Below are 7,934 nucleotides of genomic sequence, written 5' to 3' on the forward strand. Positions count from 1 at the left end.
TAAGCTCTGGGGATAGAATGGTGAGGGAAAGGAAACAGCTTCCTGTGTATTAGGTCAAGAAGAAGACATACATCAATCACATTAATAAATGAATAATTACAGACTGTGATAAGTGCCATAAAGGCAGGGAAAGGAATGCCATGGGAGCATAAAACAGGGTGATTTGACCCAGAAAAATTATTGGCTGGACTGATATCGAAAGGAAGATAGAGAGGAAAAGCGTGCTGGGCAAGGACCATAAAAGGCCAATGTAGGAAGGATCTTAACACATTTGAGGAATAGGATGAAGCCCTTGGGGAAAAGAGGCATGAGATGAGACTGGAGGGGAATAGGAACTCAATACATACTAAATGAAGGGAGGCTTTGTGCTGGATTGAGTAGCCTCTACCCAAAATTTATATTCACCCAAAACTTCAGAATATGACCTAATTTGATAGTAGGGACTTTGTAGAGGTAATCAAGTTAAGATGAGGTTATACTGGAGTCAGGCACCCAAAGGCTGGTACCTTTCTAAAAAGAGAGAAATCTGGACACAGACACAGAGAGGAGAAGGCTGTGTGAAGTCATGGAGGAAAGATGGCCATATGAAGACAGAGGCAGAGATTGACGTGATGCATCTTCAAGCCAAGGAGCACCAAGGATTGCCCGCAACCACCAGAAGCTAGGCAAGAGACCTGGAGCAAAATCTCCCTCAGACTCTCCAGAAGGAACCAACCCTGCCAACAACTCGATTTTGAATTTCTAACCTCCAGAACTGTGAGAAAATGCATTTTTATTGTTTTAAGCCACCGGTTTGTGGTACTTTGTTACATATCGTGTTTGTGGTTTACAAACTGCTTTCACACCCATGTTCCTTGCTTTTCTCTTGAGAGCAGGTTGTATTTTGTCTTATGGATGTGGAAAGTGAAACTCAGAGCTGTGAAGGGATTTTGCCAAAGACACTTTGTGAATAGATAGTGGAGCCAAGATTTGAACCCACATCTTCTGTCTCTATATCCTGAATATTTCCCTCTGCCCTGCCACAGATACACAGCTCCACAGATACACATCTTACAGTCCACACAAGGCTTGAGAGAGGTCCTATGTCTAGCAATTATGGTAAGAGACTACATGTAACACTGATTTTGCAAGCCTGTCATTACTGGAATAAAGATGTTATGGTGGAAAATTCCACAGTGAAAAACAACACCCCTGCACATTTCTTTCTGGCATAAACTTTTGAAGCTTTATGAAAGCATTTTGTGTTTCAAACCATCCTGATTGGGATCCAGGCTCTGGCCCTTCTGGGCTGCGTGATCTTGAGGAAAGCACTTAACACATCTAACTTCAATTTCCTTTTTTTTTTTTTTAACTGGGAATACTGTTTTATTAAGTTAGTTAGTGAAGGCCTATCCAATAACAGCATTTAATCAAATTATAAACAAAAGAAAGCTAATGTTGCAATAGTCATTTCACTCAAGATATTATATATGGCAACATACTAGGAGTAAAGAATAATTTCACAAAAAGGTAAAAGGAACAATCTAAAAATAAGATACAACAGCCATGAACTATCAACAGAGATCCTGTTATGGAAGTTGCATGATTAAGAAAGTGAAATTCCATAATTAACCTCAATTTTCTTATCTGTTAAAAGGGAATGTTGTTGAGAACCAGATCAGAGAGTTTTTTTGTGTAATATACATAAAGTATTTAGCTCACTGCCTAATACATAGTAAGGCTTAATAGGTCTTAGGCATAACTATTATTTCTCTTAATTGCATACTCATTTTCAAATCATACCAAGCACAAATAAATATTTCTCCTACAAAATCTCATAAACTCAGGTGAAGGGTGGTCAAACAATGAAAAAATATGAAGGCTATGAGATTTTTGCAAAGAAATACAGAATAATTGTTTTCAAGAGCATCCAAGCACACCTGACAGAGGAGGGGATTTGAGCAGGAAGTAAAGGAAGAAGTGAAGCGGGTGGTGGAGCAGGAGAAGGGGAGGCGGAGAAGGGAGGTATTTACTATCCCAGATTACAGACAAGGACACCAAGAATCAGAGATGTTAGGTAATCAGCCCAAGACCACACAGCCAGAAAGTGAAGGAGCTGATTTCAAAATGCTGCTCTTAGCAAAGACACCACATGATGCTTGTGGCTTTCCAGTGCCTCTGTCACTACACCTGTAGCATTTTATTACACTTATTTGTTTAAAAGTTTGTCTTTCCTACCAGACTCTAACCACCTTAAGAATAGGAACTGAGAATTTCTCATCTTTATGATCTCAGTGTTGGGTTCCCAGTGAGTGTTTAATACAATGATGCTGAATAATTGTGAGAGCATTAAATCCTCAACATCTAAGAACGTTTTAATACATAGGTTCATATATAATATAGCTTTTGGACCAGGTTTGAATTAAAATATTGGCTCTGAAAGGGTGACCCTAAACAGTGTGCCTATGTCAGCATTCATCTTATTTATGATTCACTGAGTTGTTTGGTTTTTTATTTATTTGTTTTGTTTTGTTTGCAAGGATGGTAGAGAGATGAGCTTCAACCTGACATATCTAATACGTATTTGTGGGGAACTAGAGAAATATGCATCGCTGAAGTACACCTGGGATTCTTTCTGAAAGGAAATCCACTCTCTAATGCCCTTGCATTTAACACAGGTTAAACTTTATTGTTCAAGTTATTTTTGTGGACTGTGGAAAGGAAGACAAAACCATGGACCCTTTATAGGAATCCTAGGAGAGCTAGGAATACATTGAAACTTGTTGAATTGAAAAATCTAGGATATTTCTATATTCATTTGTACATGCAGGACCATGGAGAGAGCTAACCAAGCCAGCAGTGCCTCTGAGTTCATCCTCCTGGGACTCTCCCCCCGGCCCGAGAACCAGAAGCCACTCTTTGCCCTGTTCTTCATCATGTACATGGTCACCATGGTGGGAAATTTTCTTATCATCCTGGCCATCCACTCTGACACTCAGCTCCAGACACCCATGTATTGTTTCCTTAACATTTTATCCTTTATTGGTGTTTGCTACACAACAACCATCATTCCCAAGATGCTGGTGAACTTTCTGTCAAAGAAGAAGTCCATATCCTATGCTAAGTGTATGACCCAGATGTATTTCTTCTTGGCTTTGGCCAACACAGAAAGTTACCTCTTGGCAGCCATGGGCATTGACCTCTGTGTGGCCATCTGTGACCTCTTCCACTAGGTCACTACCATGAGCTACCGCCCTTGTGTCCTACTGGTGGCCTTCTCCTGATCCATCTCTCACCTCCATTCCTCTTAGTGGTTGTCCTGATAAATCGTCTTCTCTTTTGTGACTCCAGTATTATCCACCACATCCTCTGCGACATCAACCCTCTGCTGAAATTGTCCAGGTCCTCTACATTTGTCAATGAAATTGTAATGAACACAGAAGGACTGATAACCTTGGTGACCCCCTTTATATGTGTTATCATCTCTTACCTATGAATCTTCATTGCTGTTCTTAAGATCCCCTCAGCTGCTGGGAAACATAAAGATGTCTCTACCTGTGGCCCCCACCTCGCCATGGTGACTCTCTTTTATGGAAGCATTATTTATGTTTATTTCTGACCCCTGTCTTCCTACACCAACAAGGGCCAAGTGGCAATAGTCATCTACACAGTACTGTCCTCCATGCTGAACCCTTTTTTCTACAGCCTGAAGAACAAAGACATGAAGAGGGGCCTGAGGAAGCTGATGAGCAGGAGGATGTCCTAGGTGGCACCCCCATGGGCATGCTCAGGGCACCCCTGAGGGACCTCATTTCTGATGATTCCTGGTGTGTACATCAAGCTACTGGAGGTTAGCATACCTAAGCCAAGAGTCCATAAGAAATGGTGTAAATGGCAAGACTAGAATATTACACCCAGTCTTATTTATTTATAGTATAAATATATAAGTATATGATATATATTAATATATATCTTATATAGATACCCACCAATCAGCTGAAAACTAATGTTTTTCTTTAATTTCTCTTGACCAGGTATCTCCTTGTTCAATCAATCATGGGCACAGATGGCAGATTACATGGGGATTTATGAAACCTAGAGAGAGGTAAGGGGAAAACTTTATCCTTCCAGAGCTCTTGAGAGGCAACTGGGCTCTGACCATAGGCACGAAAAGGCCTCCATATCTAAGAACATGAAATGTCTTGGTCCACGTGGAGACAAGCTAGCAGCTGGCCTGATGGGTAGGAAAAGTTAGGGCCTGTGCTATACTTGGAGGTTAGTTTCTATGGTATAGTTCTTCAATAAGATATTATTAACAGAGCCTTTTCTTTACTGTACTCTGACCACCTGGGGAAGATTCTGTGCCCATGTCTGACACAAAATGGAATAGGGTGCAGCAGTGTTTCCTTCCTTCTGGCCAGACTGGGAGGTCTGCAAAAGCTTCTGGCCACATCAGAGCCTAGCAGCAAAACTACAAGGGTCAGCTCTTTTTTTTTTTTTTTTTGCGGTACGCGGGCCTCTCACTGCTGTGGCCTCTCCCGCCGCGGAGCACAGGCTCCGGATGCGCAGGCCCAGCGGCCACGGCCCACGGGCCCAGCCGCTCCATGTCATGTGGGATCTTCCCAGACTGGGGCACGAACCCATGTCCCCTGCATCGGCAGGCAGACTCTCAACCACTGTGCCACCAGGGAAGCCCTTAACCACTTTTTACTTCTCTGCCCAACCTCTACTGGGCCACTCGTTTTAAGTGCAAACTGCCCAAAGACCACACACTCTATTATGCCCTGAAGAAAGGTGAGCATTTATAAAAACATGACTCATCATAAAAGTCAACTTACATGCAATATGTACTCTTTCAGAAGGAAGAAAAACTTATAATTCATTTAGAAAGATTGTTTACAAAAAGATGGTTTATGTTTATCCTCAGGAGTAATTAGGAAAATACAACTCAGAACCATGGTGAGATATTATTTCACACACGACCGATGGACAAGAAAAACAATATTTCTGGCAATTCTGAGGGTGAGTGTAGGGAACAATGAAAGACTCTTGACAGTGCACAAAGGAGTATACAAAGGAGTATAACTTGATTTAGTCACTTTGGAGAGCGATTGCCCTTATTTTTCATACTAAAATTTAATATGTACATTCCTAGTGAGATGACAGTTTGAGCTGTAGGTATAACAAGGTAGTTTCACTGCTCTAAAAATGCCCTGTATTTCACCTATTCATCTCCTCCCACCAAAAAAAAAAAAAAAAAAAAAAGCCAAAAAATGAAAACAAAACCCCTCTGGCAACCACTGATATTTTTAACTGTCTCTACAAGTTTTACCTTTTCCAGAATGTCATATAGTTGTAATCATAGAATATGTAGCCTTTTAAGACTGACTTCTTTTACCTAGCAATATGCACTTAATGTTCTTCTATCTCTTTTTGTGACTTGATAGCTCATTTCTTTTTATTGCTCAATAATATTTCATTGTATAGATGTACCACAGTTTGATTATCCATTCACCTATTGGTTGTTTCCAGTTTGGGGCAATATTATGAATAAAGATGCTGTAAACACTCATGTATAAGAACATTTGGTTTTTAATAGTAAAAAACTGGAAACAGCCCAACTGTCCATAGCAGGCAGATGGACAAAAAATTGTAGTATAGCCATTTATATGAAATATCCAGGATCTCACCTTATTGTGATTGTGAATGGGATCATTTCTTTAAATCCACACCCACTGCACAATGTGAAGCACCATTCAAGTCCTTATAGCAAGTATCTTGAATTATATAGAAACCAAGATGGCTTTGCTTTATAGAGCTAGAAGTGAGCCATCAAGATATTATCTGAGATCTGGGCCTCTATAAATTCATGTACCAAGTTCATGCCTCAAATAATGCAATGGACTGAATGCTTATGTTCCCCCCAAATTCATATGTTGGAATCCTAACCCCCAATGTGATGGTATTTGGAGGTGAGACCTTTGGGAGATAATTAGGTTATGAGAGTGAAGCCCTCATAAATGAGATTAGTGCCCTTATAAAAGAGAGCCCAGGGCTTCCCTGGTGGCGCAGTGGTTGAGAGTCCGCCTGCCAATGCAGGGGACACGGGTTCGTGCCCTGGTCCGGGAAGATCCCACATGCCGCGGAGCGGCTGGGCCCATGAGCCATGGCCGTTGAGCCTGCATGTCCAGAGCCTGTGCTCTGCAATGGGAGAGGCCAAGCGGTGAGAGGCCCGCGTACCGCAAAAAAAAAAAAAAAAAAAAAGAGAGAGAGCCCAGAGATCTTCCTTCCTCCTTTTACCATATGAGAACACAACAAGAAGACAACCACCTATGAACCAGGAAGACAGCCTTCACCAGACATCAATCCTGCCAGCACTTTCATCTTGGACTTTCCAGCCTCCAGAGCTACGAGAAATAAATATTTGTTGTTTAAGCAATCCAGTCTATGGTATTTTTGCTATAGCAACCCAAATAGACTAAGAAACATAAGTATCTCTAGAATCTGTCCATATCCTTGTTTCTGTCTAGGATGAAAAGAGACTGAAAAGCTAAGGAAGAACCCACCACACACTGCCCACTTCAACAGGCATAGGTGCGCTGGGTCTGCTTGAAGTTCTTAGGAAAGAGCAAAAGAGCTAAAATAAACCCCACATTTAGTCATATCCCAAGCCATTCTTGAGGGAGTAGTAGTCATGCCTTCATATCATTTTAAGCCAATAGTAAACTAAATAGTAAATAAACTAAATAGTAAACTATTACAATAGTAAATAGTAATAAAAAACTATTACAGGGACTTCCGGGTAAGATGGCGGAAGAGTAAGACGCGGAGATCACCTTCCTCCCCACGGATACACCAGAAATACAGCTACACGTGGAACAACTCCTACAGAACACCTACTGAACGCTGGCAGAAGACCCCAGACCTCCCAAAAGGCAAGAAACCCCCCACATACCTGGGTAGGGCAAAGCGGAGAGATCCCCACACAGAGGATCAGTGCCGAGCGGCACTCACCAGCCCGAGAGGCTTGTCTGCTCGCCCGCCGGGGCGCGCAGCGCTGGAAGCTGAGGCTCGGGCTTCGGTCAGAGCGCAGGGAGAGGACTGGGGCTGGCGGCGAGAACTCAGCCTGAAGGGGGCTAATGCGCCACAGCTAGCCGGGAGGGAGTCCGGGAAAACTCTGGAGCTGCCGAAGAGGCAAGAGACTTTTTCTTCCCTCTTGGTTTCCTGGTGCGCGAGGAGAGGGGATTAAGAGCGCTGCTTAAAGGGGCTCCACAGACGGGCGCGAGTCGCGACCGAAAGCGCGGAGCCCAGTGACGGGCGTGGGACGCTGGGGCTGCTGCTGCTGCCGCCAAGAAGCCTGTGTGCGAGCGCAGGTCACTGTCCACACCGCCCTTCCGGGAGCCTGTGCAGCCCGCCACTGCCGGGGTCCCGGGATCCAGGGGCGGCTTCCCTGGGAGAACGCACGGCGCTCCTCGGGCTGGTGCAACGTCAGGCCGACCTCTGCCGCTGCAGGCTCGCCCCGCACTCCGTGCCCCTCCCTCCCGCCCGGCCTGAGTGAGCCAGAGTCCCCGAAGAGGCTGCTCCTTTAACCCTGTCCTGCCTGAGCGAAGAACAGACGCCCTCCGGCGACCTACACGCAGAGGCGGGGCCAAATCCAAAGCTGAGACCCAGGAGCTGTGAGAACAAAGAAGAGAAAGGGAAACCTCTCCCAGCAGCCTCAGAAGCAGCGGATTAAAGCTCCACAATCAACTTGATGTACCCTGCATCTGTGGAATACATGAATAGACAACACATCATCCCAAATTGAGGAGCCCGGAGTCAGTGCTGTGCCTCTGAGGTGGGAGAGCCAACTTCAGGACACTGGTCCACAAGAGACCTCCCAGCTCCACATAATATCAAACGGCGAAAATCTTCCAGAGATCTCCATCTCAACACCAGCACCCAGCTTCACTCAA

General features: G+C 44.0%; 1 pseudogene across 1 annotated transcript; it reads left to right on the forward strand.

Moving 5' to 3' along the window:
• The first annotated feature begins 2,813 nt into the window (after positions 1-2,813).
• LOC309801548 (olfactory receptor 1L3-like) lies at positions 2,814-3,745 on the forward strand (annotated as a pseudogene). Its single transcript has one exon. The product of its transcript is annotated as an olfactory receptor 1L3-like (transcript).
• The last annotated feature ends 4,189 nt before the right edge of the window (positions 3,746-7,934 follow it).

The sequence above is a fragment of the Mesoplodon mirus genome, assembly GCF_964341445.2.
Source record: "Mesoplodon mirus genome assembly, chromosome: 1".
NCBI classification, from domain to species: domain Eukaryota; kingdom Metazoa; phylum Chordata; class Mammalia; order Artiodactyla; family Ziphiidae; genus Mesoplodon; species Mesoplodon mirus.